Below are 25,138 nucleotides of genomic sequence, written 5' to 3' on the forward strand. Positions count from 1 at the left end.
GAACACTGGGATACATGTGTCTTTTTCAATTTTGGTTTCCTCAGGGTATATGCCTAGGAGTGGGATTGCTGGGTCATATATGGTGGTTTTATTCCTAGTTTTTTTTTTTTTTTTTTTTTTAAGGAATCTCCATACCATCTTCCATAAAGACCGTGTCAACTTACATTCCCACCAGCAATTCAAGAGGGTTCCCTTTTCTCCACACCCTCTCCAGCATTTATTATTTGTACACTTTTTGATGACGGTCATCCTGACTGGTGTGAGCTGGTATCTCATTGTAGTTTTGATTTGCATTTCTCTAATGATAAGTGATGTTGAGCATCTTTTCATGTGTTTGTTAGTCATCTGTATGTTTTCTTTGGAGAAATGTCTGTTTAGGTCTTTTTCCCACTTTATGATTGGGTTGTTTGTTTTTTCTGTATTGAGTTGTATGAGCTGCTTGTATATTTTGAAAATTAATTCTTTGTCAGTTGTTTCATTGGCTATTATTTTCTCCCATTCTGTGGGTTGTCTTTTCTTTTCTTTTCTTTGTAGTTTCCTTTGCTCTGCAAAAGCTTTTAAGTTTAATTAGGTCCCATTTGTTTATTTTGTTTAAAAAAAAGAACCTTCCTTCCTGGGACTTCCCTGGCAATCCAGTGGTTAAGACTTAGCCTTCCACGGGCTCTGTGTCAACCTAGAGAGGTGGGATGGGGAGGGATATGGAAGGGAGGTTCAAGAGAGAGGGGATATATGTATACCTATGGCTGATTCATTGTTGAGGTTTGACAAAAAACAACAAAATTCTGTAAAGCAATTATCCTTCAATTAAAACATACATAAAAGCAAAACAAAACAAAAACTTAGGCTTCCAGTGCAGGGGGTATGAGTTTGATCTCTGGTCTGGGAGTTAAGATCCCACATGTCTTCTGGCCAAAACACCAAAAGGTAAGACAGAAGCAGCATTGTAATAAATTCAATAAAGACTTTAAAAATGGTCCACATAAAAAAATATTTAAAAAATAAATATGGGGACCTGCTTAATGCTCTTGGATTTACTCAAGGTCATAAACTAGTTGATGGTCCAGTTGGCATGGGAAATATGGGGCTTTGGACTTTTATGATATGACTCCGAGAGTACAGGGAATGCTCTCTGTCCTCTAGAGGCTGCCATTTCGTCTTGGAATCTTGGGATTCCCAAGTGACTCAGTGGTAAAGAATCCACCTACAAACGCAGGAGACACAGGTTGCATCCCTGGGTTGGGAAGATTCCCTGGAGAAGGAAATAGCAATGCACTCCATTATTCTTGCCAGGGAAATCCCATGGACAGAGGAGCCTGGTGGGCTACAGCCCATGGGGTCTCAAAGAGTCGTATATGACTTAGCGACTAAACAACAACAATCTTGGGATAGCAAATATGGACATGGGTAATGCCACACACCCTTCGTGGACCCATAGCAGACACTGTTAATGGATCATGACACTCTTCCCAATTAATGTTGGGAAAGACCTCAGAATCTTCAACCCAGTACACCAGGCAGCCACTAACACTTGGTTAAAATCGATCTATGGGGTACAATCTGTTTATTCTGATCTAAGCCTGAAGGTAGATATGGACATTCTGTCTGGCAAGAGGGAGAGGCGGGACCATGCCTCATGAACATTGCCCTCCTGGCTGGCACAATGAGAAACTAAGTTCCTAGACAGAGGGGAAGGAGCCACAGACAATATGACTGGACAGCAAGACCAGTAATGACTGCAAAGCCCATTGACCAAAAGCAGGCCTGGGAAATCTGAAGTTTATGGATTTTCCCTGTGGGAGGAGAAGCTGGAAGGCATCCCAGGTATTGAGGAGACAGGAAGCAGGATCTGCAGATAATCAATGGGGAACAGGAAGTGCTTATCTGGGGCCAATAAAGCACACAACACAAAGGAACAGCCAGGCGGGTCAGAGCTGCCTCCCAGAGCACTGAGCTCCAACAGCCTCTCTCCAGAAGTCCTCTCCCTGGCTCCCGCAGGCCCAGCAGCTGGCCAAAATCAACAACTCCTGGGCACCAGGAACTGGGAAACGTCTGAGGAGGTCCCTAAATAGGTAGGCAGCTCTGGGAGAGACCTTGGACCCCACCAGCAAGAGATGATGCTAAGAATAATAATGCCACACCAGCCACCTCTACCCAGTGACTCTTGATAAAAGAGCCAGGAGGCCGGCTCCTGCATCTGACCCTGCTGTGTGTGCTCGAGTGGGCTAGTCATGTAGCTGCTACTGCTGCTAAGTCGCTTCAGTCCTGTCCGACTCTTAGCGACCCCATGGACTGCAGCCCACCAGGCTCCTCCGTCCATGGGATTTTCCTGGCAAGAGTACTGGAGTGGGGTGCCATTGCCTTCTCCGTAATCACGTAGAGGGAACCCAAAATGATTTCATATTCATAAGGAAGCAAAGGTGGAGGAAATTAGAACAGGATAGTGGGAGGGCTAAGAAAGTAATGTTTTGGGGGGTATATTGTATTTTGATACTTTATATGCGTCATCACAGGGCTTCCCAGGCGGCTCCGGCTCGGTGGTAAAAAATTCACCAGCCAGTGCAGGAGACACGCGTTTGATCCTTGGATTGGGAAGTTCCTCTAGAGGAAGAAATGGCAACCCACTCCAGTATTCTTGCCTGCAGAATCCCATGGACAGACCAGCCTGGTGGGTTACAGTCATGGGGTTGCAAAGAGTTGGACTCGATTGAGCAACTAAGCAGGCACACAGTATCGCAATTCTCAACTCATGCCTCCTTCTCCTCACTTCATGAAAAGACTATAGCACCTCATTCCCAATTCTCATCTCAATTCTATTAAAAAAATTACATTTTAAAAATTATTATTTTTTAAAACCTAGACAGTTTTAAAAAGCAAAGACATAACTTTGCCAACAAAGGTCTGTGTAGTCAAAGCCATGGTTTTTCCAGTAGTCATGTATGGATGTGAGAGTTGGACCATAAAGGCTGAGCACTGAAGAATTAATGTTTTCAAAGTGTGGTGCTGGAGAAGACTCTTGAGAGTCCCTTGAAAGGAAGGAGATCAAACCAGTCAATCCTAAATGAAATCAATCCTGAATATTCATTAGAAGGACTGTTGCTGAAACTGAAGCTCCAATACTTTGGCCACCTTATGTAAAATTCATTGGAAAAGACCCTGATGCTGGGCAAGATTGAGGGCAGGAGGAGAAGGGGGTAACAAAAGATGAGATGGTTGGATGGCATCACTGACTCAATGGACACGAGTTTGAGGAAATCAGGGAGATAGTGATGGACAGAGAAGCCTGGTGTGCTGCAGTTCTTGGGGTCACAAAGAGTAAGACATGACTGAGCAACTGAACAACAACAACAACATTTTTTTCCCTATTTTTTGGCTGCATGCAGCATGTGGGATCTTAGTTTCTAAACCAGGGGTCCAGCACCGGACAGTGGAATCGCAGTGTCTTATCACCAGGGATGTTCCAACGTCTCCTATTTTTATTATTAAAATGAATACTTTAATAGACATTAGAATATATATATATTGGGTTGGCCAGAAAAGTTCGTTTGGGTTTTTTCCGTTAAGATGTTATGGAAAAATCCAAATGGAACTTTTGGCCAGCCCAATATATAGATATGGAAAACTGGCTTCTTGGACATGGTTGCTTTCAACAAAGTTCCATTTTAAAAAGTACAGATAAAAAAAAAAAGTACCGATAAAGTGAGTCAGTTCAAAGAAAAATATTAAAGATTATGCAAATAAGGGACATTTGAGGAACACACGGAGAAATCACGTTTGTGGGCATCCAGGGGTCGCAAAGAGTCGGACATGACCGAGTGACTTCTCCTTCTCTTTTCCCCTTCATGCATTCAGAAGGAAATGGCAACCCACTCCAGTGTTCTTGCCTGGAGAATCCCAGGGACAGGGGAGCCTGGTAGGCTGCTGTCTATGGGGTAGCACAGAGTTGGACACGACTGAAGTGACTTAGTAGCAGAGATTATACCAAGTTTCAAGCAGCAACTTTAGGAACTGGGAGGGGTCTGCACACAAACCCTGGAGTCAACCCCAAGACATATCACTATTTTATTCCCAAATGCTTCTCACCCAGGCCCACCATCTTCTTGTGCTCTCCTGGGTCAAAACCTCTGAAACTTTTCCCTCCACCCTCTTCCTCACTGTTTGCTGGCTAAGCCCTGTCCATGGGCCACCTCAGTAATTTTTCCATCTCTACCATCCCAGACCTTGCAATGGCTTCCAAGCCCCTCTTGCAGGTCATGTGCACACCTTGCCACCCTCACTGACTTCCCTGCTCATAGCAAGGCTGCTGGATGGCCACAGTCCTTGGCACAGCACTTGAGAGGTGCTTGATGGTTATTGCAGGGTGTTTCAGAGTTAACAGAATCAGACACGCAAGTGCTTCAACCCTCTAAGTGTTGCTCCCCAACCAGTTCTAGGTGGAAATTGAAGACCCTACTCTTGCTGGCCTAGGACAAGAGCAAGGATCTTACTGCTAATGCTAAGTCACTTCAGTCGTGTCCGACTCTATGCGACCCCACAGACAGCAGCCCACCAGGCTCCCTCGTCCCTGGGATTCTCCAGGCAAGAACACTGGAGTGGGTTGCCATTTCCTTCTCTAATGCAAGAAAGTGAAAAGTGGAAGTGAAGTTGCTCAGTCGTGTCCAACCCTCAGTGACCCCATGGACTGCAGCCTTCCAGGACCACAGCCTTTTGGGAAGACAGTAGATAGAGCCAGTGGGTCCATCCACTGGCAGTGGGTGGTCCTGGGCTCAGTCATGTCCGACTCTTTGCGACCCCATGGACTGTAGCTCAGCAGGATCCTCTGACCATGGAATTTCCCAGACAAGAATACTAGAGTGGGTTGCCATTTCTTTCTCCAGGGGATCTTCCCACCTGAGGGGTCGAACCTGAGTCTCCTGCCTGTCGTACATCGGCAGGCGTATTCTTTACTACTGAGCCACCTGGGTCTACCAGTTGATAAAGACTCCATTTTCTTAATACAGTAAGACTGATCAAATTAAAAAAAATTCACTGATATCATATCTGCTTCCAAATATTTTAACATTTCCCTCTAGAGTTTATATAATGATCACAAAAAATAACCTGGTATATCTTAGTTCTTCTGTAGGGGAGGATGACATAGGGTTGTCCTGCCCAGTGTTGCTGTGCAGTACAGCATTTCTGGAATTCATATTCTTTCTGATATTACCATTCACATAAGCAGGCAAGTAGGTGCAAATGCCTATGGACAGCAGACTCCACGAAAGAGCAAATAGATGTCTTTAAACATAACATTATCTTGTACCAGGCACTGTAACAAGCTATTTCCATGTGTTATTTCATTTAACCCTTATAGCCTTATAAGCTGATATTATTATTATCCCCACAGAACAAAGACTTTAAGTAACTTGCCTAAGTCCTATTTCTCAAAGGCCATATTCTTAACTCTTTCATTATACTAATGTTGGAAGAGAAATAAAACATACCACTTTAACAGCCCATCCTGGCATTTCTCAAATAAGTGCCCTTTAAGAGCTGGGATTAGAACAACCCAGGCATCCTGACCCCTAGATGCAGACGAGCTTATATGGATCAGGTTATTTTTTTTTCCAACCAACATGTAACCCAATAGAGGAAAATATAAAAATAATTGGAAGGGGATGAAGTATTATGCAGAAAAAATAAATATTATGAATGCCAATCAGCAGAAGTGATATAACACATAACAAAGGAATAATTGTATTATTCAAGATTGTGTTTTGGCCAATCCAGACATTCCTAGTATGGTGGTAGCTCCCTAGTGCCCCCTGGTGGTTCCTAGGCACTCCCTGGGAGCAGGCCAGGATGAGTGAAAGTGAAGTCTCTCAGTTGTGTCCGACTCTTTGTGACCCCATGGACAGTAGCCTATCAGGCTCCTACGTCCAATGGGATTTTCCAGGCAAGAGTGCTGGAGGGGACTGCCATTTCCTTCTCCAGGGGATCTTAAGGAGGAGCCTGAAAAAAAGGCTTTGATGAGGATCTATGTGGTAAGCACTGAAAACCGAATCAGGCAAAAGCCTTGGAAATCCCAGAGGCAGTAAAGCTCCTTTGGGCTAGGTACTTACCAAACTAACCCAAAGTTAAGGGAAATCTTTGGGTTCCATTTCCATTTGTATGCAGAATTTGAGATAAAGAAGCTATGAACTCAGTAATGAGTTAAATACTCTCTGTGAAATTGGCTAATGTTCTTTCCCTCTTTAATTACCATGGGCACCTTTTCATACCCTGTTGATGGGAGAGTAAATTAGTAAAGCTTTCTTGTGCAATTTGGAGGTATATACCCAGCTTCCCAAAGGCTTACCACCCTCTAGTAATGACTCCTAAGGAAATAATTAAGGATGTGAGCAAATTTAGTTTAAGAATGTGCACTGAAGAGCTATTTATAATAACTGAAAGATATTTAGCACCTTACGCTACAAATATGATATCCAAGCTTATGAAGTAGGTGAATATTTACAGGAGTAGAAAAGCATATGTGCTGTTAAAATGAAAAAGCAGGCTACAAAACAGGTACAGCATCCCAGTTTTGAAAAAAGTATATATGTGCTGAAGAGAGGTCTGGAAGGCTATATATACATGAGGCGGTGAGCTGAACTTAGCTCTGGGTGACAAGATTATGGGTGTTGTAAGTTTATTCTTTTGGTTACACATATATCGCTTTTAAAATGTAAAAACAACTAGAGGCAAAGGGAATTGCTTTTTAATTAGAAATTTTAAATACAAATAAAATTGACCCCCCCTCTCCACCCCCCCCAAAAATCAGTAGTCTATATTCAAATCTCCAGTCTCTCATTTCTGAATTCCTAAAGGCTGTTTTTCCTTGAGCCGGATCCTGCCCCTGACAACTCTCCCCCACTATCCCCACTGGGGTATTAAAGCGGTGATCTCAGCCCCTTGAGAATCTCCACTTGTCTCTGAGCAAGATGTGCTGGGCCAGTGGTGACTGCCAGCTGCACACTCCGTCCCACTCCACAGGCCCTGCCCCTTGACACGTCCTCCAGCTGTTTTCCCTCCCCGACTGAACACAGATGGGTGCCCCAGAGGGGTCAAGTTTAGGTTCTATTTCAGCCAGAGGGGAAGGGCTTTGGAGACATCCCAGTCTACTGGAACTCAGACCTCCCTGGGGCCTGCCTGGGGGAGCTTGGAAACACTGATTTCCGTCCCCCTGTCCCATCTATTCTAGGGTAGAGCTTAAGCATCCCCTCCCCTTTTTTTAAGCTCCCCAGGTGCTGCTAAAGTGAGCTCAAAGTAATCCTCAGATACTAACGACCCCTTTCCCCTAAGAACTTCCTGCATGTTTCTACTCACTGAGCTTCTTGTTCAAAGATGACTTTCCTGGTGGTCCAGTGGCTAAGACTCCATGCTCCCAATGCAGCGAGCCCAGGTTTGATCCCTGGTCAGGGAACTAGATCCCACATGCTGCAGCTAAAGCACTCTCATGCTGCAACTAAGACTGAACACAGCCAGAGAAATAAATAAGTAAATGAATACTTACTTATTTAAAAAAAAAAAAAAAAGATGACCCTTGAGGATCTGATCCTGTTCCTTTGACACTCTTCTTACCCCTAGAGCCAGCATTCACCCACTCACCCTTTAGACACTTTTTTCATGCTTCTTACAAGATGATGCTGTGAAAGTGCTGCACTCAGTATGCCAGCAAATTTGGAAAACTCAGCAGTGGCCACAGGACTGGAAAAGATCAGTTTTCATTCCAATCCCAAAGAAAGGCACTGCCAAAGAATCCTCAGACTACCACACAATTGTACTCATCTCACATGCTAGTAAAGTAATGCTCAAAATTCTCCAAGCCAGGCTTCTGCAATACATGAACCGTGAACTTCCAGATGGTCAAGCTGGTATTAGAAAAGGCAGAGGAACCAGATCAAATTGCCAACATCTGCTGGATCATGGAAAAAGCAAGAGAGTTCCAGAAAAACCTCTATTTCTGCTTTATTGACTATGCCAAAGTCTTTGACTGTGTGGATCACAATAAACTGTGGAAAATTCCTCGAGAGATGGGAATACCAGACCACCTGACCTGCCTCTTGAGAAACCTGTATGCAGGTCAGGAAGCAACAGTTAGAACTGGACATGGCACAACACACTGGTTCCAAATTGGGAAAGGAGTACGTCAATGCTGGATACTGTCACCCTGCTTATTTAACTTCTATGCAGAGTACATCATGAGAAATGCTGGGCTAGAGGAAGCACTAGCTGGAATCAAGATTGCCGGGAGAAATATCAATCACCTCAGATATGCAGATGACACCACCCTTATGGCAGAAAGTGAAGAGGAACTAAAAAGCCTCTTGGTGAAAGTGAAAGAGGAGAGTGAAAAAGTTGGCTTAAAGCTCAATATTCAGAAAATGAAGATCATGGCACCCGGTCCCATCACTTCATGGGAAACAGTGGAAACAGTGTCAGACTTTATTTTTGGGGGGCTCCAAAAATCACTACAGATGGTGATTGCAGCCATGAAATTAAAAGACGCTTACTCCTTGGAAGGAAAGTTATGACCAACCTAGATAGCATATTCAAAAGCAGAGACATTGCTTTGTCAACAAAGGTCCGTCTAGTCAAGGCTATGGTTTTTCCAATAGTCATGTATGGATGGGAAAGTTGGACTATAAAGAAAGCTGAGCGCCAAAGAATTGATGCTTTTGAACTGTGGTGTTGAAGACTCTTGAGAGTCCCTTGGACTGCAAGGAGATCCAATCAGTCCATCCTAAAGGAGATCAGTCCTGGGTGTTCATTGGAAGGACTGCTGTTGAAGCTGAAACTCCAATACTTTGGCCACCTGATGTGAAGAGCTGACTCATTTGAAAAGACCCTGATGCTGGGGAAGATTGAGGGCAGGAGGAGAAGGGGACGACAGAGGATGAGATGGTTGGATGGCATCACTGACTCAATGGACATGGGTTTGGGTAGACTCCAGAAGTTGGTGATGGATAGGGAGGCCTGGCGTGCTGTGGTTCATGCGGTCTCAAAGAGTCAGGCACAACTGAGTGACTGAACTGAACTGAACTGAACTGTATGCCAACAAAGGTCCATCTAGTCAAAGCTATGGTTTTTCCAGTAGTCATGTATGGATGTGAGAGTTGGACCATAAAGAAAGCTGAGCGCTGAAGAATTGATGGCTTTGAACTGTGGTGTTGGAGAAGACTCTTGAGAGTCTCTTGGACTGCAAGGAGATCCAAACAGTTCATCCTAAAGGAAATCAGTCCTGAATATTCATTGGAAGGACTGATGCTGAAATTGAAGCTCCAATCAATACTCCCCTTATGTGAAAAACTGACTCATTGAAAAAGACCCTGATGTTGGGAAAGACCGAAGGCAGGAGGAGAAGGGGATGACAGAGGATGAGATGGCTGGATGGCATCACTGACTCAATGGACATGAGTTTGAGCAGGCTTCAGGAGTTGGTGATGGACAGGGAAGCCTGGCGTGCTGCAGTCCATGGGGTTGCAAAGAGTCAAACATGACTGAGTGGCTGAACTGAACAGAACTGTATGCCAGGTACCATGTCTCGCCTCTGTCTACCTGCTTACCCAGAACATATCTTTACTACAGAAAAACCGTTATGTGGATAAAGCTTAAAGAGCAAGTGCCTGGAAAATATGGAGACTCCTCAACCTGAAAGCATCCACTGCAGAGTTTAAAAAATTAACCATCAGGGGTTTAGACAGGAGATGCCCATACTGTGATTCCGTCTGATGTCACTGGGCAAATTCACTGTCACAGCCAGCATCCTTTAACATTCTTACTGGGCTCAGCACAAGACGTGCCTTAGTACTGAGATGGAAGAGCGGCTGTAGCACTTTCCCTGACCACTCCAACCAAATCGAGGGCTTAGTCTTTATGGAATTTCAAGCATCTGGGCTAGGCGAGTTGGGTTGGGGCAGGGGGATACATTTCAGCACACAGAAGCCCTAAAAACATATCTCGAATCACACGTCATTTCCCAAGTGACCCGGTAGCACACCAATTCTAGGCATAGCCAGGGCGTGAGGCTGCTTACAGCTGTTTAGGGAGTGGGGCTGGGAGGCGATCAGGCTTCGTTCAGGGTCTGCATCTGATGACCCCAAGATTCCACATTTCTGCCACTTCCTTCCTGAGGCCCTGGTTCCCCTCCACTGACTCTGAAAGGCAATCACTGAACTGAGTGACAGCGCCATCTCCACGTCCCAGGATCTGTGATGCACACAGAGCCAGACTGGCTAAATTCAGCTCTTCTGAACAATTTTGCTAAGTTGCTGCCCAAATTTTCTATTTGATCCATCTTTATTTTTTGTATTATATTCCTAAATGCCCCACACTACTTATCAGTTCCTTGAGGTCTGGGTACTTAAACACCAGCTGAATGAAATTCCAAGAAATGGCTTAAATGGGTCATTAATTTCTTCTTCTCAATTTCCATTTTTCTCCCCAAAGCAGGAAACTCAGTGCAGTTGGCCAGCATCCCACAATTGGGTAAGTAACTGTGGTGCTGCCATCTCTCCCTTATTGTCTCTTTTGGGGAACTTCTCTGGTGGTGCAGTGGTTGAGAATCTGCCTGCCAATGCAGGGGACACAGGTTCGACCCCTGGTCGTGGAACTAAGATCCCACATGCCTCAGGGCAACTAAGCCGGTGCCCTACAGCTACGAGGCACAGCTCTAGAGCCTGCGAGCCTCAAATACTGAAGCTCATGTGTCCTAGAGCCCATGCGCAGCAACTAGAGAGTAACCCCTGCTGCACCAGGCTTATCAGAGGCTCCAGGGAACAGCGAGATCGTCTCCAGAGAGAAAGCCCTGAGATCACAGCATACTCTCTGTAGCTTTGAAAAAGCCAGCTTCAACTCACCCTGATTGCTCAGGCTGGCTTTGGTCACAACTAAACCATCTCGCCCTTTCCTTATAAACTCTGGCAAGACATTTGGGTGCTGGTGGAATCATATATAGCTCTGGCTTTTCAACATCCTCTCCACACTGTCAGGGGGATGGCCGTGGGCCCAACCTCAAATGCTTCATAATCCCAAACCCACTGAAAATGCCCCTTCCTTAAATGCCTGCATAGAGTGGCCACACGGAGAAGAGAATGGCAACCCACTCCAGTATTCTTGCCTGGAGAATTCCATGGACGGAGGAGCCTGAAGGGCTACAGTCCATGGGGTCGCAAAGAGTTGCACATGACTGAGCTCCTAACACACACAAATATAGAGTGGCCACAGGAGTGGAAATCCAGAGGACTGGCCTTTGTGACGCATCTCAGTAGAAATCAAAACGCCTTAATATCATGGTTAGGTATTATAGTTAACTTTTATGGTGGATTTGAGGGGACAAAATAATTCTGATATTATTATCATTTTTAAAATTACTTTTATTATTTTATTTTTCGATATTCTGGGTGTTTGTTGCTGTGAGGGCTTTCCTCTAGTTGCAGAGAGTGGGGGCTACTCTCCAACTGCGTTGCATGGGCTTCTCTTGTTGTGGAACACAGGCTCTAGGGTTCTTGGGCTTCAGTAGTTGTAAGTCCTGAGCCCTAGAGGAGGAGGTCAATAGTTGTGGCCCATAGGCTTGGTTGCTTTGCGGAATGTGGGATCTTCCCAGATCAGGGATCAAACCCAGGTCCCCTGCACTGGCAGGCGGATTCTTTACCACTGAGCCACCAGGGAAGACCCTGTGCTTAGTCGCTCAGTCGTGTCTGACTCTTTGCAACCCCATGGACTGTAGCCCACCAGGCTCTTCTGTCCATGGGGATTCTCCAGGCAAGAATACTGCAGTGGGTTGCCATGTCCTCCTCCAGGGGATCTTCCCAACCCAGGGACTGAACCCAGGTCTCCCACATTGCAGGCGGATTCTTTACCACTGAGCCACCTGGGAAGCCTGTACTGGTATTATTATAAGTACATCTTATAGCTTTGGCTTTGGAATATACCCCCTCACATTAATACACACACACCAGCAGTAATTCCATAGGTAGTTAAGAACTCTAATGATGCTCTTGAGTATACATTCAAGTACTACACAGTAACTATAAATCACAAAGGTACTAATTAGAAATGGGAGAAAGGTTACGGGCAAGAAGGAGCTCAGAAGATGTGAACAGGGCCTGTCACAAGAAGACAGGATACGTGAGAGTGAGCAAAGGCTTAATGATTATGATGAAGTCTCCAAATCCCAACAGAGCTACTTCTACATCCTGGAGTTGAGAACCGCTATTTTGGGGTTTCACTACTTGGATGTACCTGTATCTGTGGTACAGGTCACAGCATGATATTCAACACATCTTTACCAAACGACCACTGAAACATCTTTCAAACAGGTGCTGACAATGGCCAGGCCCATCACATCATCTTTACTCAATGAATCAGAGGCATGGACCTCTTTTCTTCGGTTTAAATTCCAGTCTCTCTACCTGTAAAACAAGGGTGGCAACACTGCCTACTGCACACGGTTATACTGAGGATTAAATAAGGAAAGGCACATAAGTGCTGGTTCCTTGTAAGTGTTCAACAGCCATTAGCCACCAGCATCATCATCTTTTTTCATAATTAAAAAAATTTTTTTATTTTTTCACCATCCCGAGAAGCATGTGCAATCCTAGTTCCCCAACCAGAGATTGAACCCGTCTTAACCACTGGACCACCAGGGAACCACCAGGGAAGTCCAAGTATCATTTCTTCTTGTTTATGTTACTATATCACTGTGGAGAGAGCAGGGTTTGCCTTAATATATAATGGTTGAGTCTGCAAGGCTTGTCCCGGGGGATTTTTTTTTCCCCTACCTTTTTGACCACATAGCCAGGGGTCTTAGTTCCCTGACCAGGGATTGAACCTGGGTCCTTGGCAGTGAGAGCTTGGAGTCCTAACCCCTGGCTGCTGCTGCTAAGTCACTTCAGTCGTGTCCAGCTCTGTGCGACCTCATAGACAGCAACCCATCAGGCTCCCCTGTCCCTGGGATTCTCTAGGCAAGAACACTGGAGTGGGTTGCCATTTCCTTCTTCAATGCATGAAAGTGAAAAGTGAAAGTGAAGTCGCTCAGTCGTGTCCGACTCTTAGCGATCCCATGGACTGCAGCCCACCAGGCTCCTCCTTCCATGGGATTTTCCAGGCAAGAGTACTGGAGTGGGGTGCCATTGCCTTCTCCGTCTAACCACTGGACAGCCAAGGAATTCCTGTGGACGACTTAGTTCCAGGTGCTTCAATGTATAGTTTAGGAAATGGAGAAACCAGATAATCCTGCAGTTTGAGGCGGGCACCGGAGGTCTGCTGGGGGTGCACCGTCCCTCCCTGAAGCCCCTCCCTCACATGTCTGGTGACCCAGTCTGTGCCCAGGAACACCCAGCCTCCTTTCTCTTCCCGGCATTTCACGCCTCTCTCCCAGCATTTATTGTCCATTGTTCAGAAAAAAATGAATCAAGCCAGGACTTGAGGCTTGAGTTCAACTTAAAAAAATTGTGTGGTTCTAAGGATCTCCATCCAAGTTTTTCCCAAAAGATTATTCTCCAACAGAAAAAAAAAAAAAAAGAGAGAGAGAGAGAGAGAACAAAATGGATACATTTCAAAAATTTTCAGTCTGTATGATCCCACGGCTCTCTTTAACCCCCCTGAGACACGATTTTCAATTGTAAACTGGGCTGAAGTTGGAAGGCAAGGCCTAGAGAAGCCGGTTTAATTCGTACCACTAAAGACTAACTCAGGCTCTTTCACAATTCTCCCTCGGGCTGGCCCTCCACTTTATAGGGCCAAACCACTGACAGACTGAATGAATGCAAAAAATTTGCCTCCCAGCAGCGAACGCTAAGATTTTCGACAGATACAAATTCCCAAGCAAACCCACCCCAAAGATAATAAAAACAAGGGTTAGGTTTGATTGGGCTTGTTAGAGGCTAGGTGCCTGATTTTCTTTAGGGTCTGAATATACTGACATGGTGGGGGGAGCTTACTGACACAGCAGTTTGAGAAAAATCAACACAGGCTCACAGAACACTAATTAGTCTGCAGGCAGCTCACCTCTCATTCCACAAATACTTGCTGTGCACCTACCATGCTCATGCACTGCGTGTGGGGACATGGGGACAGAAGGACAATGTGGCTTGGGATGGTGTCAGCCCAATAGAGAAGACAGGACTTGTGCCCCGAGTGGTAACTGTGAGTGGGTAATGTGGGAAAAGAGCTGGGACTTGACCTAGACTTTGAAGCATGGAGAGTACAGATTGCCACTTGGACAATTTACACAGAGCAGGGCTCTATTCTAGACCTGCTGCTGCTAAGCCGCTTCAGTTGTATCCGACTCTGTGCGACCCCATAGATGGCAGCCCACCAGGCACCCCGGTCCCTGGGATTCTCCAGGCAAGAACATTGGAATGGGTTGCCATTTCCTTCTCCAATGCATAAAAGTGAAAGTGAAGTCGCTCAGTCGTGTCCGACTCTTTGCGACCCCATGGACTGCAGCCTACCAGGCTCCTCCTTCCATGGGATTTTCCAGGCAAGAGGACTGGAGTGGGGTGCCATTGCCTTCTCCAATTCTAGACCTAGTGTCTTAAAAAATATGCAAACCTTCTGAATGGGAAGGATCTGGGACAATGTCTTCAAGACAGCTATGAAGGGGGTCTCACAGGTCACTAGCTGTGACCGCGGAAGAGGGCACACAGGCAGGCCCAGCTCTAAGATCTTGGGGCCCATGACAAGAAAGCCCATGTAAAGGAAAACCCATGTGTAACATTTAAAACTGAAAACTCAGGCTAACAAACTGTTAAATATATCCCATCCTTCTGCCTTGACAAACATGCCTCCCTAATGTTATGAAAAGTATTGTGTTAGTTGCTCAGTCATGTCCGCCTCTTTGCAACCCCAGGATTGTAGCCCATCAGGTTCCTCTGTCCTTTCGATTTCCCAGGCAAGAATTCTGGAGTAGGGTGCCATTTTTTTCTCCAAATGTTATGAAAGGCTGGGTTAAAATTTAGACCTCCTAGACTTCTGAGTTCTGGACCAGAATATGGTGGAGGGGGGCCTAACCCAAGACCCCTCCTCTCTTTTCCACTTCCCAGTTCCAACCTGTAACATGAGATCTCAGGACCACACATGGCAACACCTCTAGACATCTCAGCTTCAGGCAAGCCAAGAAAACCCTGCATCCCTCAATCTAGGGGTGTACACACCATGTTCAGGGCACATGCAGGAGGAGGGACCTAAGCAAGAGACTGGAACTGGTCCTGCACTTGGAACTCCCCTGGTTCCTGGGGAGCCATGGCAGGGGGTCCCTTCTGGCCAGCCTAACAGTGACAATGGGTACATGGAAGAATTCAGTTTGCTGGACGATGAGACAGAGCGTCCTGTGGTTATGACAATGCTAGAGGTTAACCTTCATCCCCAGATAATCAATATAATATCGTGTGTGCGTCCGTGCCAAGTCCCTTCAGTCATATCCAATTCTTTGCAACCTCACAGACTATAGCCTGCTAGGCTCCTCTGTCCATGGGATTCTCCAGACAAGAATACTGGAGTGGGTTGCCATGCCCTCCTCCAGGGGATCTTCCCGACCTAGGGATCAAACCTGTGCCAGCCAGGCATGGCCTTGCAGGTCAGGAAGGAAGATTTTTCTTTTTCTTTTTCAAAATTTATTTTTTAAAACTTTTAAAACTAAGGTTTACATTTTATGGCTTCCCCAATGGCTCAGCAGGAAAAGAATCCGCCTGCAATGCAGGAGACCCAGGAGAGGCTGGTTCGAGCCCCTGAAGAGAAGGAAAGGGCAACCCATTCCAGTGTTCTTCCCTGGGAAATCCCATAGACAGAGGAGCTTGGAGGGCTTCAGTCTGGGGGGGGGTTGCAAAGAGTTGGACACGACTGAGCACGCGTGTACACGCACACATACATCTTATATGGGGAAGTGCCCAAAACCAGTGTGTAGCTCAATGAATTTTTAATAGGTATAATATTATGTAACCACCACCCAGACCGAGATAGTGTTTTAAAAATTCCTTGTAAATTGCAGAAGTAACACATGAACGCATTCTCCTTGTAAAGCATTCACACAGGACATGTAAGCTGACCCCCCTTTGACCCCCCTCTCCCAGCATCCCCCTCCACACACAAGGCCCCACTGTTATAATTCAGTGTGTCCGGAAGCGGGGGGCTCCCCTCCTCAGCCTTCCGAGGCCTTCAGGCAGCAAAGCAGCCTGACCAAACAGGTTTGGGGTCTTTCTCCTAGAACATTCTCTCCTGTGCACCCCACTCCCCATCCAATTCCTGCAACGGATAGAGATCCTGTGATTCCTCCATGGAGGACAGCACAGCTGCTGCCCAGAGGAGTAGGGGGCCTAGAGAGCTGCGGGGACCTCTGCCCATCCTCAGGTCTTAAAGCAGCCTAACCGGGACCCCTCTGAAGCTTGGCTGCTGCAAACAAAGAGAGGCCCCTGGGTGCCTGGGCTGCTGGGTCTACACAAGGTGGAGAGAACTACTGGGCGGGGGAGAGGGGGGCGCCAGCCCTGAGGTGGGGGCACGCCTAAGCCAGAAACCGCCCGAACTGGTTACATTCCAGCCAGATTAGCACAAGGCCCAGGCCTGCTCCTGAGCCCACCCCTCCCTTCTCCCCAGACCGTGAATAGGAGATTTAACTATTTCCCTCCCACTTGCTGTCCAGCTTCACAAGCTGACAACGCTCCCTGCTGTTTGCACATTAACCTTCCATTTGCCAGGCAGCTTCTCAGGGACTATGGATTAACACCCTCCACTAACCCAGACAATGGGATCCAGGGAGGGAGGCAAGGGGCTAAGGCAAGGGCCGAGACAAAGGCTTCGGCCCCAGGCCCAGTCAATCACTGCCCAGTAACCACTGCCCACATAGGGTGGGGCTCCCAGACAAGCCCCACTTGGAGCTAGTGCCTAAGAAGCTGGAGCAAAGGCCTAAGAAGCTGAAGAAGACTCTTGAGAGTCCCTTCGACTGCAAGGAGATCAAACCAGTCAAACCTCAAGGAAATCAACCTTGAATATTCACTGGAATGACTGATGCTGAAGCTGAAGCTGAAGCTCTAATACTTCGGCCACCTGATGTGAACAGCAGACTCACTGGAAAAGACCCGGATGCTGGGAAAGATTGAGGGCAAAAGAAGGGGATGATAGAGGATGAAATGGCTGAACAGCATCACAGACTCAATGGACAGGAGTTTGAGCAAACTCTGGGAGATGGTGAATGACAGGGAAGCCCATGGGGTCTCAAAGAGTCAGGTACAACTTAACGAATAAACAACAAAGAAGCTGGGAAGTACCCACCCCGCCCCGCCCCCCCCAATCCGATCCTATCAGGATGTGCTGGCCTTGTGATGACTGAGTTGAAGTCGGAAAGGAACCCCCTGCTTCTAGGAGAGGCCTGCAGCGACCAGGGATAGGGAGCCCTCTGGCAGGCCTGGCTCCCCAGCTCACCAAGTTTAGCTTTTCTCCTGGCAAAACTAGTTTCTCGGGGGATGCAGCAGCAGGAAGCAGACGACTCTGGCCCCTGCTCCAAGGCTCCCAGGGAAGGTTGCCTGCCCTCCCCTTAAGCCCTGACCAAGGCGACTAGCAGACACTGTCACGTCAAAGCCATCTTCCGATGCTCACGTGCAGGTGCGCCTGCATGAACATGGAAGAGAAGCAGGAGGGGAGGGAAGGGGTAGTGGAGAGAACAAGAGTATTATTAGGTGTGGAAAAGTGAAAATTTAGTTGCTCAGTCAGGTCTGACTCTTTGTGACCCCATGGACTGCAGCCCACCAGGCTCTCCTGTCCATGGAATTCTCCAGGCAGGAATACTGGAGTGGGTAGCCATTCCCTTCTCCAGGAGATCTTCCCAACTTAGAGAACGAACTTGGGTCTCCCTCTTTGCAGGCAGATTCTTAACCATCTGAGCCACCAGGGAAGCCCCATTAGGTGTGGAAATGGTTCTTAAATCTGTGGCTCAGGCTGCAACACAAAGGCCTGGCCTCAGGCTGCAAAAATTCTACTCCAGGTGATGCTAATGTGACCTTGTCCTGAAAAGCGGCACCTCTGTTCATATGTGTCATCCTGGGATCTCATTAAATGTAGATTCTGGGTCAGTAGGTCTGGGGTGGGGCCTGAGACACCCCATTTCTAAGGAGCTTCTCGGAATTGCTTGTCCAAGGCACTAAGATTGTCACATCCACCAGGAGGTTGACTCTTCTCCAAACCCAGAGCAGTTAGTTGCCTGGCTTTAGTTTAAGTGGGATCTTAGCTCCCCGACCAGGAATCGAACCTGTGGACCCCCGCAGTGGAAGCCTGGAGTCCTCACCACTGAACCGTCAGGGAAGTCCCCAGTTTGAGCCCTTTGCTCTTAAGGCAGCCATCCCAATCCTTCCTTAGATGAAGACGATACTATGACAGTCCAGTCCCTCTTCTCTTGACCGGAAGTTTCTGGGCTTCTTGAGAAAACCATTTGGCTTCCACTCCTATTTTCCCTGCAGGCCCTTGGCTCCCAGTCCTGGCCAGCAAGACTGTTTTTCTAACCTTCATTCTGTTCATAGTACTAATACCAGACAGAGGGTGGGTGGGGGTGGGGTGCAGATTGGTGAGACTTTTGGGGACTGGAGCGGGAACAGAGCCCCCAACGGAAACAGAAACCAGAGTTCCAGCCCTAGGGCAGATCACACACAAGAAATTTAAAGACAATTAAAAAGCAACAGGCACAATTAACAGGGTTTACACAGGCAAAAACTCATTAGTGTGGGTCAAGGTGTTGCAGTTTACCTTCACTGGGCAAACCTTTTCTTTACAGATAGTATAAATTAGCTGCAAACAAGCCTGCGATGGGGGCTATTTAAAAGGCTGTGAAACAACTTTTGCACGCCCCGGATGCAGCTGTAAGAACCACTGACCTGCAACAGACACACAAAGATCCTTGCTTGGGGAAGCCTTTGCCAGCCTGGCTCAAATTCCTAGTGAAGTTCAGATGCAATAAACCTGTGCTCCATTGGAAAGGTTTTCTAATCAGTGTGCTTAGTCACTCAGTTGTGTCTGACTCTTTGTGACCCCATGAACTGTAGCCCACCAGGCTCCTCTGTCCATAGGATTTCCAGGCAAGAATACTGGAGTGGGTTGCCATTCTATTCTTCAGGGAATCTACCCGACCCAGAGATCGAACCCATGTCTCCTCTCACCACTGAGCCACCTCGGAAGAACTTTATAATTCAGAAGACTCCCTAATTCACACTGACCTCCACCCTGAGACCAAACCAACTATGTTTCCAGGCAGTGCCACCCTGGCCCCTGGGTACTGCTAATCCCTTAGCAGCACCTTAGTCACCTCATGGTCATTGCTGCAGAGGAAATTTGAGTAGGGTTTATGATTTGCAGTGGCAGCAAGTCTACAAATGATTATCTCAAACAAGATGATGTTAAGAGCAACCTCAAATGAAGCACTCATCCAGCCGCCCTTGTGTTCCATACCACTTTCTGCCCTTCCACCTGCTCCAACCCATGAGCCCTCTTCCAGGCTCCCAACAGCAAGAGGCTGTTCTAAAGGTTAAAATGTCCCAAAGACCCCAGGGCTCCTGCGGACACCCCCGGCCCCCTTAAAGGTCATAGACCGTAGTAGGGTCTGGCTTCGATAAAAATGCATCCTGATTGCATCCCTTATGAACTGTATTGTTGTTGTTATTTTAGTTGCTAAGTCATGTCCGACTCTTTGCAACCCCATGGAATGTAGCCCACCAGGATCTTCTCTCCATGGGATTTCCCAGGCAAGAATACTGTAGTGGGTTACTATTTCCTTCTCTGGGGGATCTTCCTGATCCAGGGATCGAACCTACATCTCCTGCACTTGCAGGCAGATTCTTTACTGCTGAGCCACCAGGGAAGCCCATGAACCTTAGTCTAAAGTTACCCTTTCTGAGCTTTGCTTCCCACTTGTTAAAAAGATATCACTATAACTCAGTTCATAAGGTTGTGTTGAGGTTTTTTATTTATTTTTAATTGATGGATAATTGCTTTACAGTATTGCACTGGTTTCTACCAAACATCAATATGAATCAGCAGTAGGTTTACTTGAACATCCTCCTACTTGAACATCCCTCCCACCTTTCTCTCCATTCCGTCCCTCTAGGTTGTTATTGAGCCCTGGCTTTAGTTCCCCAAGTCATGTTTGTTAGTTTCTCATTATTCATTTGGCTGCACTAGGTGTTAGTTGCGGCATGTCAGATCTTTTTAGTTGTGGCATGAGAAGTCTTATTAGCTGTGGCCTGTGAGCTCGAGCTCCCTGGCCAGGGATTGAACCCCGGCTCCCACAACTAGGAGCATGGAGTCTTAGCCACTGGACCCACCAGGGAAGTCCCTGTGCTGAGGTATAACTGAGTTAAAGTTTGGCAAGCATAGGGTCTGGCTCCTATGATGATAATAAAAAATGGGATCTTGTTTTTTTTTAAAGTGGGAGGCTGGTCTCACACCCTTTCTTCTTTGAGGCTCGAAAGACATCATTCTTCACTTGAGACACTGACCTTTCTCTGCCTTTAGGTCAGGTCAGCTACTGGTCTTGTTTCCCTGAGACTCAGGGAGATAGGAAGTCTAAGGTAACAGTCCTCCTCATCTTTGGACTCCCTGCGATGCTCCACCCAACACTTGCAGGCAGTACGAAGCTGCTGGGTACTGATTTTCCAGCAAGAGTCAGCCAACACAGGGCGAAGTATGGACCCCATAACTAGGTGGGCCTCGTGGCAGTGCAGATCAGACCTCCCTCCCACTGTAAGCAGGTGCTAGTTCTGTCCTTAAAAACACCTGTTAAAGAGGAACTGCACTTCTGATCTGGTGCCAAACTCTTCATGCATATGACCACCAACACTGTATTTTAAAATCAAACACAAAAGAGCGACTTCCCTGGCAGTTGGGTGGCTGAGACTCTGAGCTCCCTATGCAGGGGGCCCAGGTTCAACTCCTGATCCGGGAACTAAATCCCACATGCCATAAATAAAATAGATTCTGAGTGCGGCAGCAAAGACATGGTGCAGCCATAAATAAATAAATAAACATATTTTAAAAAAGCAAACAGTGATATGTCAGTCACAAATGAGTAATTATAAATCTCTGTAGTTTCAGAGGCCTGCTGATTCTTCTTCAGAAGCATGAACCTCGAATGTTTATGTTTAATGTGACACAGAATGCATCATTTAATAGTCTTTTTGCACTGTCTCTAGATTACTTTGTTCTTACAGAAATGGGTCATAAGATAAGGGGTCACCATCTCTTTTGGGGTGGCGTTGGTCTAATTTTAGGCCTCCTGAGAAACTGCTGTGTTGTTTTCCCCAGGCTTACCTTCCTGAAGTAGGCAACAAAGATGAAGTTTTTAGATTTTCTGAGGTTTTAAAATCAATAAGCACTTCCGTCGGTTTGCGCTGCATGCATGCTCAGTCGTGTCCAACTCTTTGCAATCCCGTGGACTGTAGCCCACCAGGTTCTGCTGTCCATGGGGTTTCCCAAGCAAGAATACTGGAGTGGGTTGCCATTTTCTCCTCCAGGGGATCTTCCTGACACAGGGATCGAACCCGTGTCTCCTGCATTGGTTTGAGCTGTTATCTATTGGGCCCTGGAAGTTTCAGCCTGCCCTTCTGGGCACCAAGAGGGGCAGGACTAGCGCTAGGAAAGCTTCCCGTGGAGCTGGATACCAGTGGCAGAGCAGGCAGGGCAGGACTGGGCAGGCAGATGCCCACAGTTCTGGGGGAGCTCGTGGGGCAGGCGGCTCAGGAACCACATGCTCATTCAGGTGACACTGTGTGTAGACACTTCTGGAACTCTGGTCAGGGGGACCACTAGCTCCATTACACACATGCTCTCTCATGGCTTTTTCTCTCCGCTCTTGTCTTCACTCCACCACTCCCTCCCTGGAGCCAGGGACTCCCCAAACCTGCAGGCAAGAGCAGTGCTGGGTGGAGACCTCTTTTGGGGGGGTCCTGTCAAGCGGTCCCCCTGAGGCTTGGTTCAGGTGAAACAGCAAGGAGACGAGTGGTGCACACTTGCTTGTGGGGCTTGCCTGGAGAGCTTTCTGCACATCATAACAAGGATGTGTCTGTGACCATGTCTGTGAATTCTCCAGAAGTCCTGCAACTGTACAGGGTTCAGACCCTATGGCTGCCAATTCATGCCTATGGCTATGGTTTCAGTAGAAGGGAAAGTGTTTCTTAGGTGAGAACTACTGAACACCAGAGGCACAGGCAAACCTGTGTGTGTGTGCATGAACGAACCTGGGGCTTCCTATTTCTGTAAATGATCAATCACTTTTATTCCTTTCTGTTATACTCTCTCCTTCCTGCCAACACACACACACACACACACACACAGCATCTCCAGTAGGGAAACTTCCAGAATTTCTCTTAATCGCAGTCTGAACTAGAATGGGAAACTGTCTGATGGTTTAAGGGGCCAGCAGACATAGATGCCAGTCACAGGGAACAATCTAGAAGCAGACACCTGCCAGAGTGATTCTAGAGATGGAGGGCAGGCATCTACTACGAAGCTGTTGTCTGGTCCTCTCCTTCACTGCCTCTTAGGTCCACCTGGTCCCTTATGAGCCGCTGAGAGAAGTAAATTAAACAGCATCAGGCTGGGGCCAGAGACTTAGGTTCGGTCAACTCTGCCCCACTAGCAATGTGACTTCAGGTGGGTTCCACCCCTCGCTGAGCACAGCTGCTAGAAAAAGCCTTAATTGAGACAAACATTGGAGAAGGTAATGGCAACCCACTCCAGTACTCTTGCCTGGAAAATCCCATGGACAGAGGGGCCTGGTGGGCTGTAGACCATGGGGTCGCTAGGAGTCGGACACGTCTGAGCAACTTCACTTTCACTTTTCACTTTCATGCATTGGAGAAGGAAATGGCAACCCACTCCAGTGTTCTTGCCTGGAGAATCCCAGGGACGGCGGAGCCTGGTGGGCTGCCATCTATGGGGTCGCACAGAGTCAGACACGACTGAAGCAACTTAGCAGCAGCAGAGACAAACATGTATTAAGCACCCACTGTTTACACTATATGCTGTGTGCACAATAAAAGGCGGAGCCTTTTTATTTCTTCCCGGTAAGCCTGCTCTTTGTGTGTGGTGAGAACAGGGCTGGTCATCACTCCAGACAATAATCCCATCCAGATATGGGTCATTAAGCCGGGCCATGACCTACCCACTTGTTACACTAACCTATTCTTGGTTATTCCAAAACATTATTCAGACAGCAAGGAGAAATTGCTTCATTTTTCTTTCCACTCCTAAATTGTTCAATTAGACTCAAGCCCCCAAAACAAACAAACCGAACAAAACTCCTAAATACAAAGTAGGCCCTGGGTACTAACATCTGTTTCACTCCCACAAGGGGTAGGGAGGTGCAGTGGCGGGGGTAGGGAGGTGCAGTGGCGGGCGGGGGAAAGTGGGGGCTGATGGTCCTCCCTCCCACTGTGGTGGCCTCAGGCCATGCTCTCCCTGCTATTTAGAAACCCACTAATTACTCCTTTACCACCTTTTTGCTGCTCAGGCTGAACACTGTATCCTCCAAGTATCCTCAAGGCCTCTTCTTTCTGCCTTCCCTTTTCTAAGTCCCTCAGAAAGGTCTCTCAAAGGTTACTTATTTGTCCCCTAGACTGCTGAATTCCGTGCACCCAGGGCTTCCTTTGGGAGACCACGGCACAACCTGGGGGTTTTGGATGTAACACAAAACACAAAGCAGCATAATACGAAGTTGCACAGGCTTATTAGAAATCCCACTTTAGGGCTCCCCTGGTGGCTTAGTGGTAAACAATCAGCCTGACAATGCAGGAGACCTGGGTTCGATTCCTGGTCTGGGAAGATTCCACCTGCTGCAGGGCAACTAAGCCTGCGCACCACAACTACTGAGCCTGTGCTCTGGAGCCACACTACTGACGCATGAACAACCTAGAGCCTGTGCCCCACAAGAGAAGCCACTGAAGTGAGAAGCCTCTCACTGCATCTAGAGAGTAGCCCCTGCTCACAACTAGAGAAAAGCCCTTGCAGCAACGGAGACCAGCTTCTCTCGTGGCTCAGCGGTTAAGAATCCAATGGCAGTGCAGGAGATGCAGGTTCAGTCCCCGAGTCAGGAAGATCCCCTGCAGGAGGAAATGGCAACGCGCTCCAGTGTTTTTGCTTGGGAAATCCCATGGACAGAGGAGCCTGGTGGGCTACAATCTATGGGGTCACAAAGAGATAACTGAGCACGAGCACAAATAAAAAAAAAATTTTTTTTTTTTTAAATCTCACTTTAAACTATGGTTTTAAGATCTCATCACTGAGTATTTGCTAAAAAGGCCAAATTCCCTATACCACTCCTATATGTGGTAGAGGGAAGAGGCCAAGGGCGCCTGCAGCATTGCGGTTTCTGTCTGTCACAGACACCTCCCAGCAGTGCAAGACAGTCAGCTGGCCCTGGGTTATTAGCATCTCTTCTGAACCCAGGTTCACTGTTGCCACACTGGGAGCTTGCAGTCAGTCATGGTGGGAGTTTTAACACCATGGAAAATGAGAGACACCACAAACCAGGGCTCCCTTCACCCCCAGGGCGGTTGTTAAACATCTACCAGCCCATCGTGCTTGTACCCCATCCCTCCCATCATTAATTTCAACGAAGCATTTATTGAGCATTCAATCCACTACATTAGACTCTGGAACCCAAATGAGTGGAATAAGCTCATAATACAGAAAAAAATAACACTGCTAATGCCACATAAAACCCACAGTGTGTGTTGTATCTGTGTGCTCAGTCGTGTCCTACTCTTTACAACCCCATGGACCATAGCCCACCAGGCTCCTCTGTCCATGGGATTTCCCAAGCAAGAATACTGGAGTGGGTTGTCATTTCCTTCTTCAGGGGATCTTCCCAACCCAGGGATCGAACTGGAGTCTCTGGCATTGGCAGGTGGACTCTTTACCACTGAGCCACCTGGGAAGTCCTAAAACCCTACAATAATAACAGGTAACTTATTGCATCCAGCTCTGCCCTAAGTCTTTGCATATGCAAACTCACTTAATCCTTAAGACAACAGTGTGAGTCAAGAACTACTATCTTCTTATCTTCTCCTTTTCTCAGAGCAGGAAACTGAGCTCTTTCCTTCCCCCACTGGAGCCCAGGGATTTTCTATTGTCCCAGGAAAAGGCC

At 47.2% G+C, this 25,138-nt stretch overlaps 1 protein-coding gene across 1 annotated transcript in view; it reads right to left on the reverse strand.

The window, feature by feature from the left end:
- The window catches only part of TCF7L1 (transcription factor 7 like 1), a 193,618-nt gene that overhangs the window by 37,069 nt on the left and 131,411 nt on the right, over positions 1 to 25,138 (reverse strand). The gene's annotated exons all lie outside the window — the stretch shown is intronic.

This window comes from Oryx dammah, unplaced genomic scaffold (assembly GCF_014754425.2).
Source record: "Oryx dammah isolate SB20612 unplaced genomic scaffold, SCBI_Odam_1.1 HiC_scaffold_25, whole genome shotgun sequence".
Taxonomy (NCBI): Eukaryota; Metazoa; Chordata; class Mammalia; order Artiodactyla; family Bovidae; genus Oryx; species Oryx dammah.